General features: G+C 39.9%; 1 long non-coding RNA gene across 2 annotated transcripts in view; it reads left to right on the forward strand.

Annotated features, from left to right (window-relative positions):
* The window catches only part of LOC137490454 (uncharacterized), an 84991-nt gene extending 72286 nt beyond the window's left edge, over positions 1-12705 (forward strand). The window contains exon 6 of one of the 2 annotated variants that reach the window (XR_015504301.1): positions 10451-12705. This is a non-coding gene — a long non-coding RNA (uncharacterized LOC137490454). The remainder of the gene's footprint in view (positions 1-10450) is intronic. The other variant, XR_015504302.1, reaches the window with a different exon arrangement.
* Positions 12706-23382: the final 10677 nt, after the last annotated feature.

The following is a 23382-nucleotide window of genomic DNA, read 5'->3' on the forward strand; positions in this document are numbered from 1 at the left end:
AGCCAATCACATGACAGCACCTCAATGTAGACATGGTCAGACGATCTGCTGCAGTTCAAATCAGGCATCAGAATGGGGAAGAAAGGTGATTTAAGTCACTTTGAAAGTGGCATGATTGTTAGTGCCAGACGGGCTGGTCTAAGTATTTCAGAAACTGTTGATTCGCTGGGATTTTCATGCACAACCATTTCTAGGGTTTACAAAGAATGATCCGAACAACAGAAAACATCCAGTGAGTGGCAGTTATGTGGGCGCAAATGCCTTGTTGAGGTCAGAGGAGAATGTCCAGACTGGTTCTGGCTGATAGAAAGGCAACAGTTACTCAAAAAACCACTCGTTACAACCGAGGTCTGCAGAAGAGCATCTCTGAACACACAACACATTGAACCTTGTGGCGGATGGGCTACAGCAGCAGAAGACCACACCACTCCTGTCAGCTAAGTACAGGAAACTGTGGCTACAATTCATACAGCCTCACCAAAATTGGACAATAGAAGATTGGAAAAATATTTCTTTATTAATATTTTCTTGGCACACTTTGGGCTCATTAGTACCAAATGAGCATCATGTCAACACCACAGCCTACCTTATTAATGTTGCTGACCATGTCCATCACTGACCACAGTTTACCCATCTTCTGATGGCTACTTCCAGCAGGATAACGTGCCATGTCATAAAGCGTGAATCATCTCAGACTGGTTTCTTGAACATGACAATGAGTTCACTGTACTCAAATGGCCTCCGCAGACCTGTGGAGATTTGCATCATGGATGTGGAGCTGACAAAACTGCAGCAACTGCCTGATGCTATCATGTCAGTATGAACCAAACTCTCTGAGGAGTATTTCCAGTACCTTGTTAAATCTATGCAATAAAGGATTAAGGCAGTTCTGTAGATTAAAATGGGTCCAACTTGGTCATACTAAGGTGTACCTAATAAAGTGGCCATTGAGGGTATTAAATAAACTGTCAAATTAAAGTTTGCTGTATGAAAGTGCGAAAAAGGAGAAAAAAAAACTCATTTTGGGAAAAAAAAAACACCTTTAAAAATATGTTTTAATAGAAATCTAAATTCACAAATTGCTAAATTTGACAAAAGAAAGACATTAAAGTGTATTTTGGACATTTTGATTTTACATTTGATGGAGAAAACTTGTTAAGAAAAGCCAAAAGCTTCAAATGTTGACCAGTGAATGGAAAATAAATAATGTTTTAATGCTTAGAACTTGTCATTTCATCCACTATAGCCCATGAAAATAAACATTCATTTATTTTGTTTCCTGTCAGAATAACAACAACCAAGATCTTAACATCAATAAAAAAGCCCTGATACTTTGCATTACACATTAATTCAAAGCCTGCACTAATCCTTCGGTCTCAGCTACAAGTTTAAGTAATAAATCTATTCTCTTCTCTTCTCATTATTTTATTCAAGTTACTGAATAAATGAATATCAATCGAGACGCTCTTGGTCCTCCAGCACAATTAGGGATAATACTAGTCCATTTAGAAGAGCATGATTGACTTCTCCTTATTTAATTCCTAGTGGCTATTTACTAAACTGCTTCTATCAGTCATGCTACACTGTTTCAGAGTACAAAGAGCAGAAAGCTATCAGAAAGAATTAATTACATGCAATCGTCATCAACTTAAAGTTATCTCTGCAAATTATGCAGTTAAGAGCGGAGGGTTGAATTTCTGCATGGTGTGTTTCAGGGTAAAAAAAAAAACAATTAGCCTTCCTCTAATCTAGTTAATTCTACTGCTGCTTACTTATTATTTAAAGGGATAGTTCACCGTAAATAGACATTCTGTCAGTATGTAATCACCCTTTACTTGTTTTACACCTTTATGTGATTCTTTCTTCTGTTAAACACAAAAGAAGATATTTTATCAAAGTTAAGCAACTTAGGGAGACTGAATTAGGGTTATAGATAGATTTGGAGAGTTGGGAAGAAGGCCTTGAGAATATACATGCATGCTTAATGAACGTGAGACATCATGTAATTCAATTTAAAACCCTGCATAGGGAATACTTATCTAAGGAGAAACTGCAAAAGATTTTCCCTCAGGTATCTTCACTCTGTAACAGGTGAAAAACAGCAGAAGGATCCTTAACCCACTTGACATGGCTGTATCCTAAATTACAAGAATTTTGGGAAAATATATTTGAGTGTTTTAAAGCCCTCCAAAAAACAAACAAACAAACAAAAAAAAAAAACTTCAACCATATCCACTTATAGCTGTTCTTGAGATATTTAGTGACTTTGAGATGTTATTTGGTATGGTAATTGCCAAAAAGGGATTTTTGAGAATGTGAAAAAATGAATCTGTACCTAAATTTGTTATGTGGGGTAGAAATCTCATAAAAATGCTTGTCTTGGAGAGGTTGAGATATATCAATAATGATAAACTGGAGATATTTGATAAAACATAGGGACAGATATTAGAACTCCTCAATGCATTGGAAGAAATGCCAGACCCCTGTCAATAACATTGAGTGTAATTGATATTAAATATTCATAATCTATAATGTTTGTAATAATGTGCCCAAACTAATATTTGACAATAAAACTATAGGTAGGATAATGTTTTTTTCTGGAAATATAAGAACAATGTTACTTTAAAATTACTTTTATTTATGCTTTACCTGACCAGCTAAATTTTATTTGCTTTCTCTCTTTGTTCTGTTGTTCGGTTATTTTATATGTATTATTATTGTATTTTTATTTTTCTTTTCTATTTTGTTGTAGTTTTGTTGTAGTTTTATCAATTGTAAAAAGCACATAAATAAATGTGAAAAAATTAGATATTTTAAAATATGTTGAAAACCTGTAACCATACTTCTATGGAAGTGATTGTTACAGGTTTCCATCATTTTATATATATATATAGTGTTTAACAGAATAGAATGCTTATAAAAGTTTAGTAACACTTAAGGGTGAGGAAATAGTGAGCAACTTTTCATTTTGGGGTGACCATAAGAATATATGTTTATTATATTTAGTATTTAAGGTTTTGTTAAAGGACATAATTAAAGCTCTAATTATTATTAATGTTTGTATATGATGAAGCTTATATACTTTTCACCAAAATGTGCCATTAATTGCCATTCAGTACATTCTGGTTATTTTCTAGGTTGAAATATTTTCAAAATTACCCAAATAAACTTTTGAAAAATGAATTTTTCCACCGCTCCAATATTCCACCACCTTAATAATGTAAAGACCTTGGAGAATCACCAGGAGACATAGAGACATAATTTATTTTGGTGAACTAACCCTTTAAATTCCACTCTAAGAAACATTTCTATGGTTAAATTATTTTCCTGAGACCATTATTTCTCTGTATTGGGTGTGGGTTTCCTCCGGGTGCTCCGGTTTCCTTCACAGTCCAAAGACATGCGCTATAGGTGAATTGGATTAATAAAATTGGCCGTAGTATGTGAGTGTGAATGTGAGAGTGTGTGGGTGTTTCCCAGTGATGGGTTGCAGATGGAAGGGTATCCGCTTTGTAAAACATATGCTGAAATAGTTGGCGGTTCATTCCGCTGTGGAGACTCTTGATAAATAAGCAACTAAGCCGAAGGAAAATGAATGAATGAATGAATAAATAAGACCATTACAAGCATAATTAATTTTTTTTTTACAATAAGCTACATGGAGAAAGGGTCTACAATGCCAGTTAAAGTCTGCATAAACCAGAAGTTGCTAAGACTTTTATTTCAGTATGTTGATCTACTTCCAACTGAAACAGAATAGGGGCAGAGCTTTCTTTTTATGCATCATTACCTCATAGCAAACTAATGGTAAAAGGGGCGTGGTTAAGAATATTGTGACTGAAGCCATCAAACTGATGTCAATAGAGAATGACCACGACTCCAAACGCAGAGGCAAAGATTATTTTCAGTAGATTACCTTGCACAAATGAATGGTTCACCTACAGAATAACAATGTGCGCTAGCAAAACTAAACATTGCACATTTTGATTTCCCCCAGACTTTAAAGGGTTAATGCAATGCCAGTTGATTATATTAAGTCATTGTCATTCTCTTCAGCACAAACACACATGCAAATTAGGTTTATTATAAATACCCCTGAGCATAAAATAAGTCCAGCATTAATTTTTGACTAAGTGGGCGTGTCCGCACAGCTTCCTCATCAATGTAATTCCTTTAGTGAATCGGGCGAACAATAGACAACACTATCAGCAGGCTTAATTTCTGTCAGCATCCTTAATGCTCTTGATTTCCCTGGGCTTGTTTCTTAGTATCTTTGCTTGAGTCTCAGTTGACCAGCTCGCTCTATTTGGGAACAGTATTGCTGATTGGGCCCCCAGATATACATTACCCCGCTTCTCTTAGGGAATGCCTTCTTGCCACAAATGCAATCTAATATTGTGTTGGGGGTGCTGCAATTTTGGCTGGGATATATATCCGTATGGCAGGAGCGAATGGATCTTAAGCTGCACAGTCTATTATATAGTGTATTAGGCCTGGCAAGGGCTCAGGCCATCAGAGCCTTGTGCACTTTATCACGATAATGAAAAATCTGCTGAGAGGCTTTGCACCGCACCTTGCTTTTTGCACATCTCCTGAATTTGCCAAAATGTGACAGCATGCAGTAGGTTTCGTTCTAGACCAGCCTGCATTCAGGAAAATCTGAAAGGAAGCTTGTTTTAAGTGTGAATGAGACATTGGTATCACTGAGCTTCGATTTGTGACATTTAAAAGGACAGTACACCAAAAAAATTATGAAATTGTTCACTCACCCAAAAATGGCAGCAAATCTATTAGTAATTTAACATGAATCTAATATAAAGATGCATTAAAAAATTTGCAATCAAACTGGTATTTTTTATGTTTCTTTGCTTCTACAGTGTCATTAAACTATTATGTAGACTTAATTATATATACAGTAGTACCAATAATGATTGTAATGTGATCGGACACTGACAACGGAAGTGGGGATCCAAATGCAGGGTTTATTCAAGAATGGTCAGGCTGGCAATGGTTAACTGGGTCAAAGAGATCTATAAAGGCAATCCAGTGTTGGGGTCATTAAACAGGCAAATGGTCAGTACAGGCAGCAAGCAACATAAACAAACTAAACAAAGCGAGGGTCAAAACACGGCAAAGCAAGGCAAAGGAAACACATCATAATGTCACAGTACAAAAGCTAAAATTCAGAAATGTCACAGTACACAAAGTACTGATTGTGTTAGCAATCAGCAAGAAAACTGGAACAGGTGTGAGTGTGTAGTTCATGAGAGGATTTGTAGTCAATATGTTGACAGATTTGTAGCCTGAGTGAAAGTGAAGGATTCCCAGCAATCTACAAGCCTGGAATGCTGGTGATTGTGACAATAATTATTATTTATAATTAGTAGTATAATATTAAAAATAGATAATAATATATTAATAATACAGTAATTAAATAATAAATATATGGTTCATTAATAAAATATGAATTAAATAATGTATAAATATTATGTTATAATTTTTTAATTATGTTATATATGTGTAATAAATATAGTAAAATAAGTCAATAAAACAGATATAGTATAGTCTATTGTATTTATTTTACAAAATAATAGTAATAACAATATTATTATTTTATTATTATAACTATTAATACTAATAAATCTGTCATACAATTCTATTGTAAATATATTAGGTATAACAACTGTTATCATTAATTATTGATAGATCTATAGATATATATTTCCTACATACAGCACATAAATCTAGTATGTTATGTAGTTGCGGTTGCTTATGTATTCAAAAACTATGATGGATCATTTCTAAAATGACTGTAAATGATATGCCTTACTAAAGACAGGCTTGAGTAAACAATCCATCTGTTTACTGTATCAATTTATCTTGGCAAATAAACAGTATTAGCATCAGTTGAATCAACTATTCCTTTCAAAATACTTACCATCCTTCAGCAGAATAAAAATTCCATTAATGCACAGATCTTTAAAAACACGGGAGTCAAGTGTTAATAGCCCTTTGTGCCTTTGAAGAGCTCTGAAATGAAGTTAAACACTATTAAATGGCCGAGCCTCAGGCTGCCAGTGTGGACTCTTACATCCAGAGTCAAGCTGTTCTTTGCATTTAAGAAAAAAGGATACGCTGCTCTCTAATGATGGCCAAACGTAAAATAAGTCATTTTATGACACCATCTCTGACATTCTCTAAAATATCCAGAGTGAATAGGAGCTCCTGGGTTATCTTCATGTTTCATGCTGCTCGTAATTTACCAGGGGTTTCACAGTAATCACACGTTTCTACAATCCTAAACCCCGGGTTAATGTGCTTATTTGCATATCTGCAGTCCCAGTGTGATTGATTGGAACAAACACAGCACTTACAGCTGATTGGCTGTCAGTTTCCAAGCATCTGGTCATAATATTTTGACACCACTGGACTGATGTGATGTGTTTTCATATACAATGATTTATTGTTAAATAAAAAGCTTAAATAAACTCAATTTATTTTCATAGTTCCATGAAGAACCTTCGTTAGAACCTTTTGATTCCACAGAAGATTCTTTATAATGAAAAATGTTCTTTACTTTATTAACATTTTCTTCACAATATAAACAAAAATGTTTTTTTAGATTAAGATTTATTGGGGAACTTAAAATGGTTCGACTATAGCATCAATGTGAAATAACTCTTTTGGAACCTTTAAATTTATTAGTTGAAACAGATACATTAAAGTTTCATTTACAACAAATTCCACATTGAAATCTGTTTTTAAAAGTTTGCTTTCAGGTCCCCAAATTGCAGTAAACTACCTGACAAAAGTCTTGCAGCCTATCCAAGTTTTAGGAACAACAAATAATATATTGATTTCCACAGTTGATCATATCAGAAGTGGCTTATATGAAAGGCCTCTAGATTACGCTTATTTTGCTAAAATAAAATTTGATCATGTCTTGATTTTTAATGATTTATTTAGGACTGTAAGATCTGACTTTGCTTAGTCAAAAGTCTTGTCACTTAACAGAAATAATGTAGAGTATAGAATATAAAGTCATGGTGCAGTGGAGAAAGAATAAATATTGTGTATGACTCCCATGAGTTTGGGTGACTGCATCCATACATCTCTGCAATGACTCAAATAACTCATTAATAAAGTCAACTGGAACGACAAAGAAAGAATTCTTGCAGGACTCCCAGAGTTCATCAAGATTTTTTGGATTCATCGTCAATGCCTCCTTCATCATTTTACCCCAGACATGCTGAATAATGTTTATATCTGGTGACTGGGCAGGCCAATCCTGGAGCACCTTGGCCTTCTTTGCAAAATCTACCTTCTGCCACTTTTACAAATGATCAACTAGAAGTCAAGTTATTATTTGTTGCTTTTACAACAAAGATTGAGGACAGAAGTTTTTATTAGGTTGTGTAGTTGTGTATAAATTAACAGCAAAAACATACAAAATATTTGCATTATAAAAGAATAGTTCACCCAAACATGAAAATATATTCACCATTTACACACACTCAAGTGGTTCTGAATGTTTATGATTACTTTCTTCTGTGAAACACAAAATAAGATATTCTGAAGAATGTTGGGGAAAAGCAGCCATTGACATTCTTAGCAGGAACAAAAAATACTGTGGAAGTCAATAGCTGTTTTTTTGTTTAGGTTTGGAGGATGAGTCGACAGTGACTGAATTTTTATTTTTTACCTTTAGATTGAAAATTGCCATTTTTAAATGCCAGCCTAAAGCCAAGTTCTTCCAGCGTATTTAAAATTATTGCTCAAAACTATAGTTTGTAACCCATGATACCTGGGCCCATAGTTGGCCAATCATGCTTTTAGAAAAAGCACACACCCCTGCTCAGGTGTTTATTACATGATTCATCTCAATGTTCCAGAACTTGCTTTATCAACTGTAAACAATCTCTGGCATATATTTGTATTGTACCAGCCTGCTTTAATCCAGCATGCGGCTCTGCCAGTGATCAGGTGGAGTTTCTCTCTCTCATGACCCGGGATTGTTCATCTACATTTAGCCCCGCAGGGTTTTACAGCAGCAGAAAATGGGTCAGATTTGTGGAGCATGGCTGGATCAAAATCCTTCCTGGACTGTCTATCATTTGTGACTACGCTGCATGGACATAATTACAAAGTCCATTAATTACATTATTTAGACATTAAAAGTGTTTTTTTCATGCTTCAGTCAACTATTTATATATATATATATATATATATATATATATATATATATATATATATATATATATATATATATATATAGTTGTGTGTGTAACACTTTTAAATGTTAGATTTCAAATACTACACATAAAGTCTACACATCAATTCTTTTCTCATATTGAGTTTTTTCTTCAGCGTTGAGCCATAAATATTAACTTCATCAGCACTTAAAACACCAGATGCTAGTTTTTATTCATATTTATATTCTAAAGTTTTTACAAAGAGATGTTTGTGTTAATAGATAATTTCCCTGATGATATACAGCTGTGTTTCTCAACCACGTTCCTGGAGGTCCACCAGCTCTGCACATTTTCCATGTCTCCTTAACCAAACACACCTGATTCAGATCATCAGCTCATTGGAGGAGACTGAAAGACCTGTAATGGGTTTGACAGACATAGGAGACATCCAAAACATGCCGGGGTGGTTTTATTCCTGGAACATGGTTGAGAAACACTGATATACACCATTTTATTGTACTAAACATTTTGGGCCTCATTTTAAAACAATGGTCTATTAGGTTTCGCTAGTTAAATGTATTTACTAACAATGGACAATACATTTAATACAGAGTGTATGAATCTTTGTGATTGTAAGTTAATGAAAATAAAGTTGTAGTTGATGTTAACTCACACTGCATTAACTAATGTTAACAAGCAGACTTTGGATTTTACTAATCCATTAGTTTGTACAAGATTGCTGTTCAAATTTAGTTCATGTTAATAAATAAATTGACTAACATTAGCTAATGGACCGGTATTATCAGTGTCACCAATAGTGTTTGCAGTATTTCCTGAATTATAATAAAAAGAGATTCCCACTACGCTCTCTTTTAAAAACATTTGAAGATGTGAACAGAAAAAAAAAAAAAAAACATTTGAAAGAACATTTCAGACAGACTTGTGCTGTTTTGATTGAAATAGCTTTTTTTTATTTTTTATTTTGGAGTCACCTAAAGTTAAACATTTTAATTTTCTATTTTTAATTCATTCAGTTAATCTTTGGGTCTGGCGAGAGCACTTTCTGCTTAATTTAGCTTAGCATAAATCATTGAATTGGATTAAACTATTAGCATTTCACTCAATAAATTCAACAATAACAATAACAACAACAACAACAACATTTATTTATAAAAAACAACCAAAGTTGACCAAAGTGCTAAGCATAGAAGTACTAAAGGCAGAGAAGCAGAATATAATAGAAACATTTAACAGATAAAAGCAATAAAACCGTGATCAAGGAGTAATAAAAGCGAGAGAAAAGAGATAGGTCTTTAAAACGGACTCAAACATGGAGGGGGGAAGTATATTGTGAATTAGTAGAGTGTTCCAGAGTTAAGAACCAGCAACTGCAATTGCTTGATCAACTTGTTTTTTAAGGCGTGTTCTAGGCACGGTGAGTCCATTAAGATCATAAGATCTCAATAAATGAGAGGGGGTATACGGACAGATCAAGTCAGTAAGGTTATTTTCAATAATCTTAGCAAGATTATTTATGGCTTTGTAAACAAATAATACAATTTTAAAATCGATTCTGTATTTAATGGGTAACCAGTGAAGTGCAGCTAAAATAGGAGTTATCGTCAGAACTTGTGCCAGAGTGTTCTAGCAGCCGAATTTTGTATAGCTGCAGACGAGAGGGAGAAGACAGAGAAATACCATTACAGAAAGAGTTACAGTATTCCAGACGAGTTGTTATGAAGGCATGAACCACTATTTAAAAATTTGGGATAAAAATGGGATAAAAATGGCTTGACTTTAGACAGTTGTCTGAGGTGGTAAAATCAGGATTTTTATTAATTAATTAATAAAATAATTTTATAACTTAGTTTAGCTAATTTTTATAATTAAAGTTTGACTCCTCTGTACTTACTTCATCTAAAGCTAAACATTTTAATTTTCTATTTTTTTATTCATTTAGTCAATCTCTGGGTCTGACTAGAACCATTTTAGCTTAGCTTAGCATAAATAATTGAATTGTATTAGACCATTAGCATCTCACTCAAAAAAAAGAGGTTTGCTTATTTTCATATTTAAAGCTTGACTCCTCTGTACTTATATCATCTACTAAGAAAAATTAAAAGTTGCTATTTCCTAAGTATATGGCTATGAACTATATTGTCATTCCTTTGTAATAATCCAAAGATTACATTATATGTCACCTGCACTATTGCTGTCTATTGGGAGAAATGCATAATAGAGCCACTATTTTTGTACAGGCCAGAGCCTAAAATGAATGTGGGACCGAGGTGCAATGGAGGACTGGCCATCCAGAGCCAGAGATATATAAAGATGTCTTCATATATCTGGAGTTTTCCTGGTGGTCAGTAAGCAAAATTTTTTTTTTTATTATTACGAAAATTATAATTTTACATTACTTTTCTATATCGATGGATGTATTATCTACCCTTCCTGTTAAATTTGATCTAATCCATGTCTGGAAACACACCCCCTGTCCTGCTTTCACTTCTAATTCTGATGGAGGAAGCGATTTGTTTGTGAATGAATCTTCGATATGATCGATTCGTGTGAATTGAATCATTGATATCCCTGCCTCGCTATGTGCAAATCCACCTTTCTGATCTAAATGGTATATAACATTTATAATATTCAATAATTTAGGGTGTAAACTGGAAAGTGTACGCATTATGGCGCAGGCACTGTTACAGCGCATCCGGAAAGTATTCATAGCGGTTCACTTTTACCACAATTTTTTAAGTTACTGCCTTATTCCAAAATGGGTTAAAATAATGTATTTCCTCCAAATTCTTCACACAATACCTCATAATGACAATGTGAAAAAAGATTTTTTTTTAAACTGTTGGAAATTTATTAAATATAAAAAAACCTAAAAAATCACATGTACATCAGTATACACAGCCTTTGCTCTAAATTGAGCTTAGGTACATTCTGTTTCCACTGATCATTCTTTTGATGTTTCAGCAGCTTAATTGGAGTTCATCTGTGGTAAATTCAGTTGATTGGGCATGATTTGAAAAGGTATACACCTGTCTATATAAGGGCCCAGGGTTGACAGTGCATGTCAAAGCACAAACTAAGCATGAAGACAAAGGAATTGTCTGTAGACCTTTGAGACATGATTGTCTCGAGGCACAAGGCTGGGGAAGGTTACAGAAAAATTTCTGCTGCTCTGAAAGTTCCAATGAGCACAGTGGCCTCCATCATCTGTAAGTGGAAGATGTTTGGAACCAACAGTGCTCTTCCTAGAGCTGTCCAGCCATCTAAGGGAGCAGGGCCTTAGTCAGGGAGGGGATCAATAACCTCAACGGTCACGCTCTCTGAGCTCTAGCGTTCTTTTGTGGAGAGAGGAGAAACTTACAGAAGGACAATCATCTGTGCAGCAATCCACCTATCAGGCCTGTATGGTAGAGTGGCCAGACGGAAGCAACTCCTTGCCTGGAATTTGCCAAAGTGGAATGAATGCCAGGCGTTACTTTTGGAGAAAACCAGGCACCGCTCATCACCAGGCTAATACCATCCCTACAGTGAAGCATGGTGGTGGCAGCATCATGCTGTGGGGATGTTTTTCAGCAGCATGAACTGGAAGACTAGTCAGGATAGAGGGAAAGATGGATGCAGCAATGTACAGAGACATCCTGAATGAAAACCTGCTTCAGAGTGCTCTGGACCTTAGACTGGGGTGATGATTCATCTTCCAGCAGGACAATGACCCAATGCACACCGCCAAAATATTAAAAATATCGAAATATCACAATAATTCGGTGAATGTCCTTGAGTGGCTCAACCAGAGCCCAGACCTAAATCCTATTGAACATCTCTGGAAAGATCTGAAAATGGCTGTACACCATCACTTCCCATCCAACCTTCCAATCCAACTATCCAATCCAAAGAGCTTGAGAGGTACAGCAAAGAAAAATGGGCAAAAACATCCAAAGACAGGTGTGCCAAGCTTGTGGCATCATATTCAAAAAGACTTGAGGCTGTAATTGCTGCCAAAGGTGCATCAACAAAGTATTGAGCAAAAGCTGTGAAAACTTATGTACAAGTGATTTTTCAACTTTTTTTATGTTTAATAAATTTCAAACCATTTCAAAAAAATCTTTTTTTCACATTGTCATTATGGGGTATTGTGTGTAGAATTTGAGGAAGTAAATTAATTAAATCGCTTTTGGAAAAAGGCTGTAACATAAAAAATGTTGAAAAAGTCAAGCGCTATGAATACTTTCTGAATACACTGTATGTTATCAGGCATCCTTATAAGCTACTTCAAAAACTAGCCGTTACTTAACTTAGCTGACAATAATACAAGTTTACAAACACTGCAGCGACTTGTTGTCATATTTCATTTACATTGTTTGCTGATTTTATTCAACAAAACTAGCTTAAGCCTAGTATTTTCTTGTTGGTGCTACTTTGCCTTTTGGTCTGTGCAGTAAGTGACTGTATTATCATCAATAACATTACTTGTTGAGCACAAAAGTTCGCAACATACAAAAATGTAAAAAAAAAAATCTTATTTATGAAATGTTCTGCCTTCATGCTTTGTTTTCTTTGTTTACTCATTACTAAACCCATACGCAGTGCAAAAGTCCAGTATTTTCAGATTGGCTTTGGTCTTCAGCTAATGCGGTTGAATGACTTTTGTCCTGGAAGCACTGTACAAATGTGGCAGCCGTATTGATGTATGCTAAGGGTTTGTATGTGGTATCCAGTATATATCTATGGTAATAATCAAAAAACGTATCTAGCTGGGAACTATTTTCAGATCCTACAACTTTTCTTTTTCTGTCAGTAGTACACAATGTGACTACAAAAGTGTAAAGCTTTAAACAGAAACATTATCAAAGATCTTTTTGGATTTTTTTGAGTGAGATGCCAATGGTCTAATTCGATTCAGTGATCTGCCAGATCCAGAGATCGGCTGAATACATTCAAAACTGGTAAAACTCAATAGTTTATCTCTATATTAGCCTATTTCCAAAAAGAAAGTGCAGTGTTCCTTTAATTACAGAGAAGTGCACAGCATTCATTTATTTAATCTGTAATTGCTCTTGTTCAATAAAAAATATATAAATAAAGAGAAGAAGAGCAATTGCGAGATCACTTAATACACCAAATTTATTGATAACATCATAATTAATGTAACTATTGTAAAACATCTCAGACTGGAGAACTCGGAAATACAAGCAATGGCACAATAGCAATTCTTAAAGCAACAGTCGACTACATTCGTAGAGTTGAACTGAAGAAAGAAAGTGATTAATTGAGCAGATATGAGGAAAGAGAGAGTGAAGGGCTTCTCTGTGTGGATTTTCAGTGTATTTCTGAGCGTTAATCAAAGCCAGTCTATCGACGGCCGGCCGGGATGAATGGAAGCCTCTGTAGTTCATGTCAACACCAGTGAATTGGTAATAATTAAAACTGAAACGGAGGGTCTAGACAACTTGAGGCTGGTGCTGCAGGACGAACCTTTTTCATTAACCTTACAGAAATCTCATATTAACCCTGATGTAGCACAGATCATATAGAGGAAACTCAATTAGCATCACCTGAAATGAGCATGAACTGAGACCAAAACACACTTTAAACACTTTTGAATGATAGTTTTGGGGTATAATTCTTTAGATGTGTGTTTGATGCTTGGTTGGTAACTAAATGAAAGCTTTATAATAAACCAAAACAAATGAATTAAAATAAAATGATACTTAAAAAATGACTTTCGCTGCTTGTTCAAATGGCTTATTCAGGAGTTGAAACAACATAATTCATATGTTTTTTAGTGACAACTTAATAGTTTTGATTTCAATACACTAAAGTTTGTAAAAAAGATGAAGGTAACTTAATTAAAACATGAAAGAATTGTGAGGAACCCAGAATTTTTTACTGTGTAATATTTCCAACTTTCCAACTTTTCTCTCTTGTTTTGTTTTTTTAGTCAATTTTATGACAACAAATGTAATACTTTAAAATAAAATATAAAAAACATGAACAAGTTTGTATGGTTAATAAAATAGAAATGTATTTTAGAAGCATTATTTTTAGTACCATTGAGATAGTTAATAATCATTTTATTAATTCATTCATAATTACATTCACTGTTATCATTTTACTTTACTTTTATTTATTTTTTATTTCAGTCATATATCTTGTGACAGTTATTTATTTAATTTAATTTAATTTTATGTTGTTTATATTATTGTTTATTTCTGTTATGCTGAAAAAACGTTATATATCATATTATTAGATTTATTATTATATAATATATTATTTTTTATATATTATTATTATTGTTATTGCTATTATTATTATTATTATTATTATTATTATTATTATTAATGTAGTTAATGTTAAAACAACAACTATAACATCTGCAACTGACATCAGAACAGCAGAAACTGTTACTTATTCACCAACGTCACTTTAGAGCTAGAATTTGAGTGATTCTCTAGCGTAATGTCTAAAGTAATGACCAAACAGGTGATTTTGCTCACCTTATAAGATTAAGAGGCTAAACAGCATGAAATGCCATCAGTCTACAGATTTCCCATATTTTTTCGGTTGAAATTGGGAAATCATAATAATTATTCCCAAAAAAGCTAAAGCAAAGTAAACACTACTAGACTACGATGGTATAAATACAGCATTACAACATACAAATAAGTGAGTTAGACTTAGAGTGTCACTTTTATAACACTATTACCAGTTTTATAATGGTCTGATAAGCTGTAATTTGAACATTGTCAGTTTTTTTCCCTAAGGGCGTATTATGTATTTGCTCTGCTCAACGACTGAATGAATCTCCAAAATTATAAATACTTAAAATTGGCGCTATCCTTACAAATAAACTGCATAGTTGCAATCTAAACAACTACATTCTCATCTATAAAAGCCTCAAAAGTACATTATATTGCCCAACAGCAGCAATATTTGTGTAGTGAGTCTACTGTTCTCCTATGAGCGGAGTAATATACAAGGGTGAAGAGGCTGTATGAGTGCTGATATTGCAGAATATCATATTATTTATTTTATTTTGCAGAAAATTATATTTCAAATAACAAAAATAGTTTTAGTTTTACGTAAGCGAACTATAGTAACTTTAGTGTTAACTTTAATGTAACTTTAGAGAAGTTTAGATGACTGTATTTAGTTTCTTACACTTACAGAATACATCAGATACACAATGTTAAACATTAATGTCATGCACCAGAATATCAAAATAATCTACTGGGGAAACAGTTTTATATGGATCCAAGCCCTGTGCCCTCTGCTCGTTTATTAAGCAGCATAATGAAATATGTGGAATAATGAAGCGGGGCGTCTTTGGGCGATTTAATGCACCATAGACTCAATGAAGTGCTCACTGGAGACCAGGATTATTAAAATCCTCATCCTGACCAGCAAAAGCACATTCACAAATTCTTTCAGTAATACATTGCACTGACAGGAATTACGTGTGTTTTATAGTGTTTGAACGCTTTAATGAGACAACAGCACGATAATTGTTAGGAAGAATGTCGTGTTATATGGTGTGTAGTTGACAGAGGCACATGTAAACAGATCTTTATATCAAACTACATTGAGGAAAAGCTGACTTTAATGGCTTTTAATCTTTGCTAGTGTCACTTTTATACCACTGAGTTGGGTTGGGTATCGTTTGGGGTTATTTCGATACCTGTGGTAAATTGAAATTTTTCGAATAGCCTGTGCCAAAACAGCGGCTGAACCGATACTTTTGTGCCACAAAATTATTTGAAAAAAAAAAAATGCAATAATTTTAATTGAACAATATATTTAATGTTTAAAGTATACATCAATTCATATTTTATATATTTGAATTGCATTAATATATAATATATTTTTGATTATTAGCATGAATGCAAGATTTGCATTGTGCAATTAACATTACATTAGCTTACTAACTAGTGGAAAGGCTGATTATCAAAATAAGGGAACACCTTTTTTCTAAGGTTGAGGCTTGTAACTACGTTTATGTGGACATGAGTAATCTAATGATTTGCCTTAATCTGACAAAGACACCAATATGATGAAGGTGTTTACAGTACATGAGTTGCTTTTTGAATGTTGCTTTTATGAGCCCGTTTTACATGTTATAGCACATAGATCAATTAACGTCATTGTGTAACCGCGCTATCCATGTTTCCTTGGAAGTTTAATGTAATTTCGGTTTCATTTTAAATTTGTCGAATTTAACTGCAGTTTGGCAGGGTAACTTTTATTCAGGAACATTTCGTTCATACCCTGTAATAAACGGCAGTATTGGAGTATGAAGTAAGGACTGGTGGAAGAGTGTTGTTTTAATGGATTATAAGACTAAAGCCTGAATGAAAAGAAAAAAAATCTTTTTCCAAGAGGTCTGTTATCGAATTAAGAACAATGTTTCCTTCCTTCCCCATACCTCCCAAAGCTAAAGAAGTACATTTCAAAATTTTCAATGATATTTACCGATCTTCAGAGTTTTTTAGACGTAGATTTATTTTTGATCGCAACAATTTATTTTGCTCATTTATTTTTTGAATGTTTATATTGCAAAAACCACTGTTCCCCTTCGGGGGGAACTTCAGCACTATAAGTGGATTTGATTGTAAAATCCACGCATTGGGAGGTTCGGTTCAGAAGCTACTCGTCTGAAAGAGTATTGAACGGGCCAATTAAGAATGAATTGGCAGCGCAAGCCTGCGCAGGTGAGCGGCATAAGCAATCAACTGAGTATATAAGCTCACCTGGCGCCAGCAGACGCTGTCCTTTCGCTTCAGAGACTTTCTGATCGAGTCGATGAGGGTTCCTCCTGCTGTGACCAGCGATTCTGAGCGAACGAGAGCATTCTCCCGGTCCAGAGTGTGTACACGCAGTGGCAGACGGTCGAGCTGGGTTTCTCCCTTGCCTGGCGTTCTTTGGGTCCGGTCCTCCAGAGCGGTGCGTATAAAGTTGCAAACTTCACAGAAAGAGCAACACAGTCGTGCAGCACGTCCTTATCAGGACGGCGCTCCGACTGTGCGTTTCTGGATGCGGTGGTTACCTGTCCTCGGATGATGGGCGCGGGCACTGCGTTACATGTCTGGGGGTCCAGCATGTTAATGTGCTGCTCGCGGGCAGTTCATGTCGTCATTGCGATGCCATGACTGTTGCGCAAGATCGCGGTAAGCCTTTGCAAAGGGCGAACCACCCCAGTTGTCCCCTGCTCTGCAGCGGGCACTCGGGCAGATCTGAGGGTTTCAGCGAGAGATAATCCGTCGCCCACGGGCCCGCGGACCTTCCGCTCCTCTAAGCGCTCCATCCAAGCTTCGGGCGGGGGAAGCGATCCGTCTAACAGATGGTAGCCCTTACGCCCGATGACACCGGAGACCAGATGTCCACCGCGGCATCGGAGGGTGGGCTTTCATTGTCCGATGATGATCCAGACCCGCTCGCCCCCTTCGGGCTGGTGAGCACTGTCACTACGGATCCTGAAACGGACATGTTAGCCGTGCTTTCCCGGGCTGCTTCGGCCGTGGGTTGGAGATGGTTTATCCCCCAGCTCCGCGGCCGGACCGACTAGAGGGGCGTTCCCTTCTTCCCGGAGGTGCACAGTAGGCTCACGCGGTCTTGTAAAGCACTTTTTTCTGCTCGTGCTGCGTGTTCCTCCACCCTAACCACTCTTGACGGTGAAACAGCCAGGGGGTATGTGGCGATTCCTCAGGTTGAGTGCGCGATGGCGGTAAATCCGCGCGGCGCCTCTTCTTGGCGGGGTCCGCCTCGTCTCCCATCCAAAGCCTGTAAGTTATCTACCTCCCTCGGAGCTAGAGCTTACATAGCTGCGGGCCAGGCTGCTTCCGCCTTGCATGCGATAGCCACCTACCAGCACTACCAAGCGCAGGCGCTGGCCGAGCTGCACGAGGGTGGGTCCAACCCAGGCTTACGAGCTTCGCACCGCCGCCGACTTAGCTCTTCGGACTACTGAGTCCGCTGCGTGTGCGTTGGGGAGGACGATGTCCACATTAGTGGTCCAGGAGCGCCACCCCTGGCTGATATGCGCAAAGTCGACAAAGTCCGCTTTCTTGACTTCCCCATATCCCCAGCCAGGTTCGGCGACACTGTCTGTGAATTCACCCAGGAATTCAAGGCGGTGAGAGAGCAGTTGGTGGGTGATGTCTTATCGGTGGTCCGTAGCCCGCTCCGCCCGCCGTGCCATTCATACCTGCTCCTCGCCGAAGGCGCCCGCCTACGAGAGCTGCTCCGCCCCCGCACACGCCTCCGGCGAAGCGAGTGCGTCGGGCACCTCGGAAGCAGGCAGCCCCCCTGCCCAGAACGCCGCTAAGTCCGGCAACGGACCGCGAAGCGCCCCTGGGACAGGCCATCTGGAGAAGAGGGAACTTGCTCTTTCCCCGCTGGAGGGCGGGGCCCCATTTCCAACGGCACTTTTTACTGCCATGAAAACATTATGAAAGGGCACTTTTCACTTCCCCATATGTGACAGCCCGAAATCTGCCAGTCTGGGACGCTATGCTTTCTAGCTTGCAGATTCGGTGCGTTTCGCCAGTGGCTCACGAGCGCTGGGAGGACGGTCTCCTTTCTCCCACCCCTCGAGCCTCCCCTCCGGAGCTCGGGTTTGGAGTGAGAGCAAATATCTCACCTCCAGCTTTTCCGTGGGACCCGCGAGCTTCCCGGATCAGCACACCCACTCCGCGCTGCCCCACTGCTGGTACGTCAGCGTTTGTAGCGATGAGTCCATTAGCGAGAGCTCTGCCTGCCTGGTTAGCGCGGGCCAGCTCTTCGCGGTGGCTCATACGCACAATCAGACTCGGCTATGCGATTCAGTTCGCGAAACGGCCCCCCAAGTCACGGGTGTGTATTCACCAGGGTCAGCCCCCTGTCCGCCCCTGTCTTGCGAGAGGAGATTGCTGTCCTCCTGGCGAAGGATGCAATCGAGCCGCTCCCTCCAGCCGAGATGGAGAGCGGGTTTTACAGCCCACGCTTCATCGTGCCCAAAAAGAGTGGTGGGTCACGGCCAATCCTAGATCTGCGCGTTTTGAACCGCTGTCTGCACAAGCTGCCGTTCAGAATGCTCACGCAGAAGCGCATCCTCCGGTGCGTTCGTCCTCTGGGTTGGTCTGCAGCATTAGACCTGATGGACGCGTATTTCCATGTCTCCACTCTTCCTCGCCACCGACAGTTTCTGCGGTTTGCGTTTGAAGGTCGAGCTTGGCAATACAAAGCCCTCCCCTTCGGGCTCTCTCTGTCTCCGCGGGTCCTCACCAAGCCCGCGGAGGGTGCCTCAGCGCCCCTTCGGCTCGCGGGCATCTGCATACTCAATTTCTTTACGACTGGCTGATTTTGCCCTCTCTCGGAGCAGTTGATTATGCACAGAGACAAAGTGCTCTGGCACTTCCACCTGTGGGGGTTTCAGGTCAACCGAGAAAAGAGCAAACTCGCCCCCGTGCAGAGGATCTCTTCTCTCGGGCTGGAGCTGGACTCGGTCACCATGGCAGCGCGCCTCTCCGGAGAGCGCGCTCAGCTGATGCTGTACTGTCTGAGAGACCTCGACAGTAAAATAGTGGTCCCACTGAAACTATTTCAGAGGCTCCTGGGGCATATGGCATCCGCAGCCGCTTCATGCCGCTCGGATTATTCTATATGAGACCACTTCAGCACTGGCTTCACGATCGAGTCCCCAGACGCGCATGGCACGCGCGCGCACACCGAGTCTCTGTTACTGCGCTGTGTCGCCGCGCCCTCAGCCCTTGGAGCGACCCCTCGTTCCTACAGGCCTGGGTGTCTCTAGAACAGGCGTCCAGTCTTGTTGTCGTTTCAGCAGACACTTCCAACACGGGCTGGGGGGCTGTGCGTTGAGGGCATGCGGCTGCGGACCTGTGGAAAGGTACCCAGTTGCATTGGCATATCGCCTGGAGCTGTTGGCAGTGTTCCTCGCTCTCCACCGTTTTTTTCCGGTGCTGGAGCGGCAACACGTGCTGGTCAGGACGGACAGTACGGCGGCGGTGGCGTATATCAGCCGTATAGGGGGTATGCGCTCTCGCCGCATGTCTCAGCTCGCCCGCCGTCTGCTCCTCTGGAGTCATCCGCGGCTGAAATCGCTGCACGCCATTCATATTCAGGCAAGCTCAACCGTGCAGCCGATGCGCTCTCACGGCAGCTTTGCGTCCTGGAGAATGGAGACTCCACCCCGAGTCTGTTCAGCTGATATGGGCGCGATTCGGGGAAGCCCAGATCGATCTGTTGCTTCCCCCGAGATCGCTCATTGCCAGTTGTTTTTTTCCTGACCGAGTGCTCTCGGCACGGATGCACTGGCTTACAGCTGGCCTCGGGGCACGCGCAAATACGCGTTTCCCCCAGTGAGCCTGCTCGCGCAGTTACTGTGCAAGGTCAGGGAGGACGAGGAACAGGTTGCTGGTTGCGCCCCTCTGGCTCAACCGGACCTGGATGTCAGAGCTCTCCCTCGCGATAGCCCTCCCCTGGCAGTCCCTTCGAGAGAGCACCTACTCTCTCAGGGACAGGGCACCACCTGGCACCCTCGCCGATCTTTGAAGAGATTTTTAGACGCGAGGAAGACTTAGGTAACCTCCGATTGCGGTGGCTAATACCGTCACTCGGGCTAGAGCCCCCTCCCCGAGCGCGCCTATGCCCTGACGTGGAGTCTATTCACTGAATGGTGTGTCTCACGCTGAGAAGACCCCCGTAATTTGCCAGATCAGCGTTGTGCTTTCTTTACGCTGAGAGAAGTTGGAGAGCAGGCTGTCGCCCTCCACACTCAAGGTTACGTGGCTGCCATCTCCGCTCTTATAACGCGGTGGCTGGCAGCACCGTGGGAACGCATAACCTCATCATCCGGTTCCTCAGGGGCGTTAAGCGAATTAATCCACCCCGCCCCCTCTCATGCCCTCTTAGGATCTCGCCCTCGCTACACAAGCCGCGTCAGATCCCTTCGATCCTCGACTCAGTATTTTTCTGTCCCTGAAGACAGCTCTGCTGGTCGCGTTGATATCGATTAGAGGGTCGGGGATCCGGAGGCATTTTTCGGTCAGTGACTTGTGCCTGTAATTGGGCTGGCTTCTCTCACGTCCTGAGACCCCGCCCGCGATATGTGCCCAAGGTTCCTACCACTCCGTTTTAATACGAGGTAGTGAGCCTGCAAGCGCTGCCCTCGGAGGAGGCAGACCCAGCCCTTCTTATTGTCCAGTTCGCGTTTTGCGTATTATCCGGACCGCACTCAGAGTTTAGATCATCTGAGCAGCTCTTCGTCTGTTATAGCGGTCGGCAGCAGGGAAGTGCCGTACCGAAATAAGTTCCCACTAGATTGTGGATGCCTTTCTTTCACTATCAGAGCCGAGATGAGCCACGTCCCCCGAGAGCGCGTGCGCACTCCACTCGGAGCTTCGCATCCTCTCGAGCGCGCGCACGCAGCGCCCCTCTAACAGACATCTGTAGAGCTGCGGGCTGGGTAACACCCAACACATTTGCAAGGTTTTACAATCTGCGAGTGGAGCCGGTTTCCTCAAGGGTATTAGGTAACCCTTGGTGATTGAGGAAACAATTCGGTAGGGTGTTGAAACACGCTTGCTGCGCCATTTTCCCTAACACGGAGATACGTGCGCCTTTTTATCTGTCAGTAAAGTTCCCCGTCAGGTGAGCCCTGCAGATTCCTCCGTGGCCCCCAGCACTGACTCAGCGGAGGAGTCACTTGCTGGCCCACTACGTTGTAGGTCTGCCCGCTGGTCAGCCCGCGTTTTGGGTAAAGGTGCCTGCTATGAGTGATCCCCACTAGGCGATCCCATATGCTTATTCCGCCACGGTTAAGTCCCCCCCCCTGGGCGGACCCGTGTCTTCCCTCCCCGCTAACCACTCTTTTGCTATGCGTACTCCCCCTTTTTAGGGCTAGTCCATATGTAATTCTGCCATCTATCCCCCCTTGGGTAACGGATGGCCTCCGCAGCGTCCTCCCTATCGGGATTGCACGCTTCCCAACGTACTGTCGTATTTTCCTAGAATTATCTAGATGCTCACGACTTCCCAAAAAATATATATAAATCCGTAAAACTTCTGTTGAAGTAGGATAAATTAGGGCCAGGGACACGTTGGAGGACCGCGCCCCCCATGATGTGGGTGCGTCACGCTTGCTTGACTATCTCCTCATCGGGGGTGTTGGTAAGGTGCAGTCATTATGGCGCTTTCAATGGGCTCCCAATGCGTGGATTTTACAATCAAATCCACTTATAGTGCTGAAGTTCCCCCCGAAGGGGAACGTTCGAGGTTACTAAAGTAACCCTTCGTTCCCCGAGGAGGGGAACGGAAGCACTATACTCCGTCGCCATAATGACTGTCCCTTAGCTGTTGAAAGTCTCTTCAGCTTAAAAAGGATAGCGTCTGCTGGCGCCAGGTGAGCTTATATACTCAGTTGATTGCTTATGCCGCTCACCTGCGCAGGCTTGCGCTGCCAATTCATTCTTAATTGGCCCGTTCAATACTCTTTCAGACGAGTAGCTTCTGAACCGAACCTCCCAATGCGTGGATTTTACAATCAAATCCACTTATAGTGCTTCCGTTCCCCTCCTCGGGGAACGAAGGGTTACTTTAGTAACCTCGAACGTTTTTAGTTTGCCAAAAGGAATTTTGGTTATACTCAACATCTTTTAAAGTTGCTAAAATCAAAATGAGGAAAAAGCTTGTTTAGTTTATTGAACATTTTTAAATTAATAGAAGACCTGGTGGTGTAAATGTTTTGTGTGTGTGTGTGTGTGTGTTTGTGTGTTTAATTCTATGGTTTAAGTGTATTTATTTGTATTATTATTTTATTGATTTAATTATTATTTGTGCTCTGTTCTATAAATGTAGATAAACGTTGTTAATCAAATTTCGCCTTATTGTGATTGTGCTATAATTTTATGAAAATATATGTACATAAAAAATTTAAAAACTGCATTTTGCAGTCCGGGTGTCTGTTCCCTTAAGGTAAACAAAAATGGCTGTTTACATGGTAGACTCTTAATCAGAGAATTGTCTTAATTATATATATAAAATCGGAGTATTAGTGTGCATGTAAAGGTACTCAGTAAAAGTGGCAGGTGATGTCGCAAGCTGTCAAAGACAGTGCATTCGTCTGCTTTCCCACATAGCAAATGTTTTCTGGCCCAACTCCGGGCTACACAATAACTTTTTC

This window comes from Danio rerio, chromosome 12 (assembly GCF_052040795.2).
Source record: "Danio rerio strain M-AB ecotype USA chromosome 12, GRCz13ab, whole genome shotgun sequence".
Taxonomy (NCBI): domain Eukaryota; kingdom Metazoa; phylum Chordata; class Actinopteri; order Cypriniformes; family Danionidae; genus Danio; species Danio rerio.